Genomic DNA, 12028 nt, shown 5'->3' with positions numbered 1-12028 from the left:
GACAGCTACCTATCTGAAATAGTTTAGGGTATCCTTCTTGAACAGGGGGTTGGATTAGAAGACCTCCAAGGCCCCTTCCGGCTCTATTCCAGGGGTGAAATGCTACCAGTTCAGCTCGGTTCACCTGAACCGGTAGTAAAAAATGCTACCTGTTCACCGATCCGGTAGTAAAAAAAATGTAAAAAGAAAGAGTTCCGACTACCAGATGAGCAACAGAAGATTTTTTTTAACTTTTTAAGCATTTTTTACTACCAGTTAGAGCGAATAGGTAGTAAAAAATGCTTTAAAAAAGTAAAAAAAAAAAAAAAAAGGATTAGACGATCGCGCGACACAGCTGTGACCTTCCAAGCCTTTTTTTTTTTTTTACTTTTTTAAAGCATCTTTTTACTACCTATTCTCCCGAACCGGTAGTAAAAAAATGCTTCAAAAAGGTAAAAAAAAAGGGTTCCCAAGATCACAGCAGTGTCATGCGATCGTCGGAACCTTTTATTTTTTTAACTTTTTTAAAGCATTTTTTTTACTACTGGTTTGGGTGATCACATGGCACAGCTGGGATTGTTGAAGACTTCTTTTTTTTTTTACTTTTTTAAAGCATTTTTTTACTACCTATTCGCCCGAACCGGTAGTAAAAAAATGCTTTAAAAAAGTTTTTTAAAAGGTTCCCAAGATCATGTGCCACAGCTGATTCCCCCACCCTGCTGTTCTACTAAAGTTCCCAAGCCTTCTTTTGGTCTGAATTGCGGATGTGTACACACAGTGCGTGCTTGGCGCCCAGCGTGCATGAGTGGCCAGCAAACCAGTTCAGATTTCACCACTGTTCTATTCTATATTAAATTCTAAATAAACCAGAACAGAACAATGGTTTGAGCCAAGAGTCCTGTTCTGTCCCCCTTTGCCTCCATCCGAGCGATGGCTTAATTAGCCGGCACTATCAGCTCTGGCAGCAAACTAGCGAGGCTCTGCCAAGTGACTCTGTTATCTCCCTTGATGCCGATGAGTCACCCAGGAACAAACAGTACTTCAGCTCTAGTTAAGCAGTTAATTTGCCTCCTACGAAGGGCATAGCAGCTCTCGCTGGTTTTATATCCTGTGGGGTATGGCTCCATGACTCAGCACTTCCTAGGCCTGCCCCACCCCTGCTTCTGTTGTTCCTGCCTCTCCTGCCTATGAAACCTAGGGTCCAGCCAGGTCTGATTGCCATCAGCTGGGTCGGGAGGCATGGCCTGGGGGGGGAGAGTCAGGGGACAGAGGCCTCATTATCTTTTCCACCTGGCCTGCTTCTGGCTCCTGGAGCTGAGCCAGAGAAGCCGGTGCTCCCGAGGTAAGTCCTGATGGCCCTTCCCCCTCACTTTCCAAGTCACTTTTTGGCAGGGGGCCCAGCTCGGGGGGCACAGACACAACAAGTCCCTTATTTCTTCTCCTCTCATGAAAATGTTTGCTGTAGTTAAGTACACAAATATAGAAGAAGAGGACACAACAAAGCGGCTTTAACATCTGTGTTAGACTTCTTCAAGCTATGATGTGAAACCTACCTTCCACTTTTCAGAATGCTGTCAGCCCAATAAAGCTAGCTCAAAGCCCAATGTCCCTTTGTACTGTACTTCGCTTTGCCAAAATTTAAATTGCTTGAAATAGATATGCAAAAAGCAAATCAAACAATCAAAGGGACCAGATATCTGTTGGTTCCTCTGGGAAGCTCCTTTATTTTGTTACAGGCTTTCAAAGAGAATCCGAGGCAGTTTTTGATGAAGCCTGCCAGATTTCAGAATTTGCTTTATATATGTGGATACCATCAACGTAAAAACATGACTTTAAAAGAAGTTCTGCCATCCTGCTTGCCTCTTTTCCTAAGCAAAATATTTGCATGAACTCAGTGAGAAGGCTCCGCAAAGAAGAAACCTACAGGGATTTTAATTTTCGCATTGCTTGGAAAAGCAATCCTGTTCCTTTTCTTTTTTCTGTCAAAAGTTTTTTTTTTATTTTATAGACAAACAAACATACACTACATAATCAATCATTCAGTGTATTATCTGAGTACATTTTTGTGTCTTCTTCTTGCTCCTCCAGTATTTATCATTTCTTAATATTATCATTTCATTTAGAATTAGAATAGAATTGAATTTTTTTTATTGGCCAAGTGTGATTGGACACACAAGGAATTTGTCTTGATCCATATGCTCTCAGTGTACATAAAAGAAAAGTTACGTTCATCAAGAATTCTAACGTACAACACTTAATGATAATCATAGGCTACAAATAAGCAATCAGGAAACAGTATCAATATAAATAAGGGGCCTCTGGTGGCGCAACAGGCTAATGCAGCCTATTATTAACAGCAGCTGCTTGCAATTACTGCAGGTTCAAGTCCCACCAGGCCCAAGGTTGACTCAGCCTTCCATCCTTTATAAGGTAGGTAAAATGAGGACCCAGATTGTTGGGGGGCAATAAGTTGACTTTGTATATAATATACAAATGGATGAAGACTATTGCTTGACATAGTGTAAGCCGCCCTGAGTCTTTGGAGAAGGGCGGGATATAAATGCAAAAAAAAAAAAATTGTAAGGATACAAGCAACAAAGTTACAGTCATACACTCATAAGTGGAAGGAGATGGGTGGTGGGAAGAATGAGAAGATTAATAGTAGTGCAAATTTAGTAAATTGTTTGTCAGTGTTGAGGGAATTATTTGTTTAGCAGAGTGATGGCCTTTGGGAAGAAATTGCTCTTGTGTCTAGTTGTTCAGGTGTGCAGTGCTCTGTAGCCTCGTTTTGAGGGTAGGAGTTGAAACAGTTTATGTCCAGGATGTGAGGGGTCTGTAAATATTTTCACAGCCCTCTTTTTAATTCGTGCATTATACAGGTCCCCAATGGAAGGCAGGTTGGTAGCCATTGTTTTTTTCTGCAGTTCTAATGATCCTCTGAAGTCTGTGTCTGTCTTGTTGGGTTGTAGAACCAAACCAGATAGTTATAGAGGTACAGATGACATTTATTATAACCACATTTTTTGCTTTTCTATTAATACATTTATCTACTTGCTTTTCTATTAATACACTTATCTATCTTCTTTCTTCTCTTTCTTCATTACAACATTGCCCTATATATATCTGTTCTCCAACCAATAATAAAATTGCCCCATGTTTTAAAATATTCCGATTCCTCTCTTTCTTTAAGTGTCAAAGTCAATCTATTCATTTCTGCACAATCCCTTATTTTCTTAATTATTTCTCCCTCCATAGGGATTTTCTCTGCTTTCCATCTTTGCGGAAATACTATTCTCGCAATCCTGGTTCTTTAAGTAACCACTTTATACCCAATGATATTAGGAAAAAAAAATAATCTCTCTTGATCAGGTTATAGATAATAGCTAAAAATTCTACCCTTACCCTCCAATTCTAGATGAAAATCACTTTTTTGAAAGATTCTCGGTCATCCAAGTCATGGTTGTCCCAAAGGTGCTTTTTCAGGAGGCAACTGAACTTTCTTCTTTTTAATAATAATAATAACAACAACAACAACAACAACAACAACAACAACAACAACAACAGAGTTGGAAGGGACCTTGGAGGCCTTCTAGTCCAACCCCCTACCCAGGCAGGAAATCCTACACCACTTCAGACAAATGGTTATCCAAGATCTTTTTAATAACTTCCAGTGTTGGAACATTTGCAACTTCTGCAGGCAAGTCGTTCCACTGATTAATTGTTCTAACTGTCAGGAAATTTCTCCTTGGTTCTAAGTTGTTTCTCTCCTTGATCAGTTTCCACCCATTGTTTCTTCTTCTATCCTCAGGTGCTTTGGAGAAGAGCTTGACTCCCTCTTCTTTGTGGCAACCCCTGAGATATTGGAACGCTCTTATCATGTCTCCCCTAGTCCTTCTTTTCATTAAACTAGACATTTGAAGACGTTTCACTTCTTATGCAAGAAACGCCTTCAGTTCAAAGCTTCTTCAGAGGTGAAGAAGCTTCTTGGATGAGAAGCGAAACATCTTCAAAGAAAAACAAGAAAGTCCAGTTGCCTCTTGAAAAAAAGATAAACACCTTTGGGACATTTTCTTTTGAGAATCAACCTTGTTTCCAGGGTGACATTTTGATGTCCTGTGCACTTTGACCTCCATAACATGGAGATGAAGAGATTCAGAAGCACCTTCTCCAAGTTCTGTCTGGACACTTTATGGAAAGAAGAAGCAGGGTGTGGAGAAAGTTGAAACAATTAACAGAAATCTATAGAAGTGCAAGATGTCAGGCAATGTCAGGCATCGTTCTGTTGACAGATAGACCTGTCAGTTCCCTTGCTAATTTGGTCTTAGCTGTTCTCTTTTCCCCAGTTTCCAACTGTCTTTCTTAGAATGACAAGGGTCTGGAGCAAGGGTCTCCAACCTTGGCAACTTTAAGCCTGGTGGACTTCAACTCCCAGAACCTGGGAGTTGAAGTCCTCCAGGCATAAAGTTGCCAAGGTTGGAGACCCCTGGTCTGGAGAGTTGGTTGGAATTTGTTCTGAGGTAAATCCCACGCAAAGAGAGCTAGCAAATGTTCAGAATGAAACCTTGGTTTCGAATTGCTTGATTTTTCAACCGTTTCACCTTTTCAAGGCACAACTGCTACTTAGCTTTAAAATTTAATAATCAGGTTGGCGTCACTCTGGATCTAAATCAGATTCCAGATGATTACACGCTTCTTCTCGCTTTCCCTGTATTCATCCCCCAATTTAGAGGCTATCAGATTCCCGAGACTGAAAACAGATTTCTGCTATTAAGAATCAGTGTTGCATTTCTAAGCAGCTGTCAAGTTGTCGGGCAAAATGTAGGACAGCTCAAATCCTTCTGATTCAAGCCTCAAATGCTAAACAGAGCAACCTTCATATTGCCCAATAAATAATCAGGCGATTATTATATAGATACGGAATTTGTATCAAGCTTCACAGATCTGGACTCAGCAATGCATCTCAGTCCCCTTCCCCCAGCCCCGATTTCTCATGGCTTAACTAGATCATTTGGGTCAGACTCACCTGAACACACAATATAAACATCTGGATAAGCTTTGAACATCTGCTTATTGTCTACCTAACAATGCAGCTCCTTCCTCGGATACTCAACAGTTACATAGCAGTTGAAACTCACTGTGTTTTCTTCTCAAATTTCTCATATTTTAATATAATCCATTCTGCCTTGCATGCTTTTCAAGCTAAGCAGTTCAGGGTGATGTTATACAAATGATGCCTCTTCTTTGAGGACATCTGGTTCCCAGATACCTGATCTATAGAGTACCAAGAGGGCCATAAAGACTTTAGACTAGACTGGAAAGTTGGAAAAATGTCCCAAGAGTTTGTGACATTATATACATCTATCTATCTATCTATCTATCTATCTATCTATCTATCTATCTATCTATCTATCTATCTATCTATCTATCATCTATCATCTATCATCTATCATCTATCTATCTATCTATCTATCTATCTAGTTTCTCTATCTGTTTATCCTATCATCCATCCATCCACCCATCCATCATATATTTCTCTCTCTCTGTCTCTTTCTCTCTCTCTCTCTCTCTCTCTCTCTTTCTCTCCTCTCCAGATACATGCACCCACATGTGATCTTTTATTCAGGTGACACCTCAGGGTGAAACCTTAATTTTTGAGATCAACCATGGTTTGCAAACATATTAACTTCTTTACCATAGACAAAGGCATCCTGAAATGCGGGCCAACACGTATTTTCGCCTCTACTTTCCAGGAAATTATGAATTATCAGTTATTCAATAAAACAAGGACAGAATTGTCTCCAAGAAGTGCCTCCAGTTTACTTGGACACCGTCAGAAGAAGCGAGACTGTGCAAATCAAGGCATGGAAGGTAACCATCCAAATTAGGAAAAGATGCATTTGCTTGGAAAAGTTCCCCACGAAGTCCTCAGCTGGAATGCTGACATGGGCTCCAAATCCTATTTTGTCCTTAGAATCCGGATCTTTGCAGAGTCCAGTGAGTGGTATTAAAACTTAAATCTTATTATTTATTAGTGAGATTTACTGGTTTTAATCTTACTGAGATTTACTGGTTTAGACCTAAGAGGCTAGTGACTTCTCCCACCGGTTTCAGGTTCCTTCAAAATTCATCCAGAACTTTCAACTGGGTGAGGCTTCCAGATGGAACCCCAAGCAATGTTTTTAAGAAGTCGTTGATCTGCTTCGTCCCTCCCTTCGTTTTATTTTAATCATTGTCAACCGACATTGGCACAGCAATAGCAGCTTTCACTATTGTCTAGGACATTCCCTTTCGTTCAAGCTTTGATTAATCACATTAGTTCCAGTCCACAAAGCATCTCTGCATTTGGACTCCTTAAAAGATTGGTTGGCTCCAAAGAAAGGGAGCCCGGATAGCACATTGATGAACTGAGCTGCAGAGACAGAAAAGGATTCCTGAAATCTAATTGGCATCAAAAATCAACTTGCTTCACGGAGTTTCTGGGCGGTTTTTTTTTTCTTTCTTTTTCTTTTTTTTGGTCTTCCTGGGACTTATGAAGTAATTGAATTTCAGCTCTCCAAATTGCACCATCGCTTCAGGAATGTCCAGAGGCATTCATAAGAAAAGTAGGGACGGGGTGGGGGAGGGAAACCGTTAATAACAGGAGCAGAGTTCTTGGAAAATACAGTGACACAAGAATGTAGTAAATAAATAAGCAAAGAAATGAATACATGAATATATGCAAAACCAGAAACATTTTCTAAAGTTTGTGATTTCCGCAGAGATTTTCTATAAGAAAAAGCAAGCAAGCAAACAAACAAATAGATGTTACATCAAACTCGTCAAGTTCATGAGAATTTCTACCTGGTTAGCTCTTAGTCATTAAAGAAGGAAAGTAAAGGTCCTTTTCCCCTAATTCCTCTGAACTTTATGTACCAATGGAAATTATATAGAGTAGAGGCTCGCTGTGCGATGAAACTTATATTCTGCAAAGATTTCCAAAAACAATTTTCTGCAGATTTTACCTTCGCTGTAGCAAGATCGGAGGAATAGTGATACCAATATCTATTTCCTTCTTTCCTTCCTTCCTTCCTTCCTTCCTTCCTTCCTTCCTTCCTTCCTTCCTCCCTCCCTCCCTCCCTCCCTCTCTCCCATCCCTTCTCCTTCCTTCCTCCTTGTTCCATCCCATCCCATCCCATCCCATATCCTCCCTCCCTCCCTCCCATCCCATCCCCTCGTTCCTTCCTTGCTCCATCCCATCCCATATCCATCCCATATCCATCCTTCTTTCTTCCTCCCTCCCTCCCTCCCTCCCTCCCTCCCTCCCATCCCTTCTCCTTCCTTCCTCCTTGCTCCATCCCATCCCATCCCATCTCATCCAATCCCATCCCATCCCATCTCCTCCCTCCTCCCTCCCTCCTCCCATCCCATCTCCTTCCTTCCTCCTTGCTCCATCCCATCCCATCCCATATCCTCCCTCCCTCCCTCCCTCCCATCCCATCCCGTCTCGTTCCTTCCTTGCTCCATCCCATCCCATCCCATATCCATCCCATATCCATCCTTCTTTCTTCCTTCTTTCCTTCCTTCCTTCCTCCCTCCCTCCCTCTTTCTTTCTTTCTTTCCTTCTTTCTTTCCTTCTTTCCTTCCTTCTTTCCTTCCTCCCTCCCTCCCTCCCTCTTTCTTTCTTTCTTTCTTTCCTGGGAGAAAGCTAGATATGCCATTTCTGAAAGAATCAGGTCTCACTAATTGTAGCAGCACATCTTACAATTATTGAGCATAACTGTCTTTTCTATTCGAAGACCTCATTATAACTTATCTTTGTTCCCATCAGAATTGTGATCAGCCTCTCAGTTATTTCTTTTTCCTTATACTTCAGACTATTTCATAGATAAAGGATGATTTTTCCAGGTATCCCCATTAGGCTGTAATTAAAAGCAAATAAAATATTTAAATGAATATGATTTAATTTTAAACGTTATCTAATTTATGACTTTTTTTTCCTTTAGATTAACCCAAACTTCAAGCTCCTTTCTTGCTCCAGATACTCTCCCAGCGTGATATAAACATTCAAACTATACATGAAATGTTTTTTCTATAGTCTTAGATATGCAAGGTTCACTTCTGAAATAAATAGCAGTTGAGGATACTTCAGCATTTCCAGTAGAGTTTGATCTATAATTCTGTGGCTGTCCATATAATGCTTGTAAATTACATGGTAAGCCTCTCCCTCTCCCTTTCTCTCCCTCTCTCCCTCTTTCTGCCTCTCTCTGTCTTCCTTTCTCTGGGTTTCTCTGTATCTGTGTCTGTCTGTCTGTCTGTCTGTCTGTCTGTCTGTCTGTCTCTCTCATTCTGTATGACTATAGGGCTACATCAAGGAGTTTGTTCTATACACATTTCTATGTGTGACTGTCCTCTCTCTCTCTCTCTTTCATCTATCATCTACCTACCTATTTCTCTAGCTCTATATTATCTCTCTCTCTAGTTCTCTATGTTTCTTTCTCTCTCTATCATTCTATCTCTCTATCTCACTGCCTGCCTATCTATCTATCTATCTATCTATCTATCTATCTATCTATCTATCTATCTATCCATCCATCCATCCATCCATCCATCCGTCCATCCATCCACTATCTATCCATCATCTATCTCTATCTGTATATCATATGTATCTATATTTTATATTTCTCTATTTCTCCCTCTCTCTTATTATCTATCTATCTATCTATCTATCTATCTATCTATCTATCTATCTATCCATCCATCCATCCATCCATCATCCATCATCCATCATCCATCATCCATCATCCATCCATCCATCCATCCATCCATCCATCTATCTATCTACAGTATCTATCTATCTATCTATCTATCTATCTATCTATCTATCTATCTATCTATCTATCTATCTATCTATCTATCTATCTATCTATCTATCTATCTATCTCAAAATCTCACTGTCATTCTATCTCTCTATCTCTCTTTATCTATCATCTATCTACCTATCTATCTACCTATCTATGTCTTTTGATATTGCAACCCTCTGTGAGATACGGATATGAATCCCTAACTTTAGGTCATCATTGGTAATGAGGAAAGGTTGCCTTGTGCAAATCAGCCCTTAAACTCTAAAGAACGCTTCCTCCATCACTGAACAGTTTTGCCAAAGTTTTTGTAAGTCTGAGAAGTTTTAAAGATTTCTTTTTCCAGCTAAGATTCACAGCAAGAATCAAGCCTCATCTTTCTAATTCATTTAAAGGCTTTGTTCAATGAAAACTTGCAGATGTGCTATCATTGCCCTCTTCATTAACTACCTGTCTTTGGTGTGGCTACAAGAAAAGTCATCGGAAACAAATGACTTGCAACGTTAAACAATTTTTTTAAAACAAGCTTTTTTTGCAATTTTGAGCTTTGTCAGAGCTCTTTTTTTTTTGGTCTGTCCATACATTGGTTGAATTGGGATGTATTTTGTGCATTGTAATTGTTCATCGATAGAGTAGCATGCTGGCTCTGAGGAAGAAAGACGGGTGGTGGGGGGGACGGTACAGAAATCCATGATCATTACTTGTTTTACAGATGACTCAGTGGAAGGTTTTGCTTCTTCTGTTTTTAACTTCAGATGTAAGATTGGATACAGACTTAAGCCCCATTGATTTCAGTTAGCTTACTGTAAGTTCATCATTTCCCATTAGATGGAAGCATCTGGTTCAATCTTGCTTAAACTCAGCCTAAGAACTCATCTATCTTTAACCCGATTCCATCTGAATCCAACATAGAGTTTATGCTCATTTTTTTTACAATAAACTGTACCTGCTTGGATCCCTCCTCAGTTCATAATGGTTGTGTCAGGACCCGCTTCGGCTACTGTCTCAAAAAACTAAAAGTCTTGAAGTGGTTTGCATTTCAAAAGGAACTTTTTACAGAGAGAGGGTGACTGCAGAGAAGTCAGCCAGAGTCTGAAATTCACTCATGAGGCTAACTTTTCCCTTCGACACCCACCCCCAATACCCCGTGTCCTTCTGTAGCCAGTAAAATTGTCAGACCTGGAAGCACCTCGGAGGGGTGGTTAGGTCTATGATTTTAACCCTCTGTATTACTCTCATTCCAGGACAAACTTTTCTGCTGGGTGTGGGGGGTGCTGTCAGGCCTTTCAGACCTGGAAGCCAACTTTTACATTTAGGCCTTCAGGCCTGCTACATTTTCAACTGTGGGAAAATGGGAGGTGGGATTGCACAGAGTATGAGTATTATGTACTCAAAATAACATTCCTTTCTCAGAGAGTCAAGGACGCCTTGCCCTGGCATCTGAAATCGGAAGACTGGGAGGTATCTCCAATTTGGATGGTGGATGATTGGATCATGTGATGGACATGTGGGTGCTGTGCAGGAGTGTTACTAGGAACTCTGACAAAAATGTCCCAAAGGTGTTTTGGAAACTCCAAGGTGGGATGGTTGGAACGCTGTGACCTTGAATACCAGTCTGGAACTGGTTGAGAGGGAGCCTAAACAGATGGCTAATTCTCCCCCCCCCAACTCACAAGCAGTTACAGCAAAAGCAAAAGTATGCAAAACATTCAACCCACAAAGCCTCCTTCTCCCCCTCATAATGGCAGCATTCCAACAGGGCCCTGATAGGTTGCATCTCCCCATAGGCAGCCATCTAATCTAAGGGAGTTCTGTCTTAAATCCAAGGATTTTTTTTTAAAAAAAAGTGGTCCAACCTATTTATAGAACAGGGGTCTCCAAACTTAGCAACTTTAAAACTTGTGGACTTCGGCTCCCAGAATTCCCCAGCCAAAAATTGAAGTCCACAAGTCTTAAAGTTGTCAAGTCTGGAGATCCTGGTATAGCTTACAGATTAACATAGTTGGAAGGGACTTTATAGGTCAACTAGTCCAACAGTCCAAGCAGGAGATCCTACACCATTTCTGACAGATGGCAGACCAATCTCTTCTTGAAAGCCTCCAGGGATGAAGCTCCCACAACTTCTGAAGGCAACTTCAGAAGGTTGATAGTTCTTACTGTCAGAAAGTTTCTCCTTATTTCTAGGTTGAATCTCTCCTTGGTCAGTTTCCATCCATTATTCCTTGTCTGGCCTTCAGGTGCCTTGGCAAATAGCTTGACCCCCTTCTCTCTGGGGCAGCCCCTCAAATACTGGGACACTGCTATCATGTCTCCCCTGGTCCTTCTCTTCATTGAGACAAAGGCCTTTGATGGACATATTAAAGAACTGTTAATCAGGCAAAGTGGGGGGAGGGGGTTCAAACATTTTTAAAGCTCTAAGAAATGAGATAATATTCAGAAGTGACTCAGGCAATGCCTTCCTGATTCACTGGACTATAAGAAAGGGAAGGAAGTATAGTACAGTGATATTTACAAGACTCTGTTATGCAAACTACATGAAAGTAACTTTTACCTTTTCTATGGAGTAAATCTCCTGGTCTGGTCTACCTAATGAAGCTGGACACCCAAGGACACCCATGGACACCCAAGATTCTGACATATCTGCTTTAATGCCTCCATTTTAAATTGTCAACTTAGAACCATTTTAAATTGTCAACTTAGAACCAAACCTGGCAGCAGTCATTTTTTTGTTCCTCAGTTGCCACACAGAGGGGGAAGAGGGGAAAAGGAGGTTGGAATGCCTTACTAGGCACAACAGAGAGCTTTCTCTTGAGAACCAAGGTCATCTCTACTGGCAACAGATAAGGTCGGGGAAGGAGTGCCAGGAGCGCCCGCCAATTAACCCAATTGGCCAGCATAACCTGTGACACTTGGGGATGGGGTTGTTTCCCATTTTTAATTATGCTGAAACCACATGAATTATTTAGAGTTGGTTTTCCTTTAGAGCTGTGCTGATATGATGTACTCAATAAAGAAGTTTTGAGGAGGATTCCAGTCTCAGAATTCTGATTTGCTTGGGTTCATTAGTTGGAGCCTTGACATTAAGCCCTTTTATCAATGGAAAGGAGCACAATGACTCGACTGGTTGGGACACTGAGCAGGAGGTTAGCAAGCCCGTGTTCGAAACCCTGCTGTTGGGTGGGGTTAAGCTCCTGTCCTTCTCTCCAGCACTT

The sequence above is a fragment of the Ahaetulla prasina genome, chromosome 5, assembly GCF_028640845.1.
Source record: "Ahaetulla prasina isolate Xishuangbanna chromosome 5, ASM2864084v1, whole genome shotgun sequence".
In the NCBI taxonomy this organism is placed as follows: domain Eukaryota; kingdom Metazoa; phylum Chordata; class Lepidosauria; order Squamata; family Colubridae; genus Ahaetulla; species Ahaetulla prasina.
The sequence above is the reverse complement of the archived record's forward strand: the minus strand, read 5'-3'. Positions refer to the sequence as shown.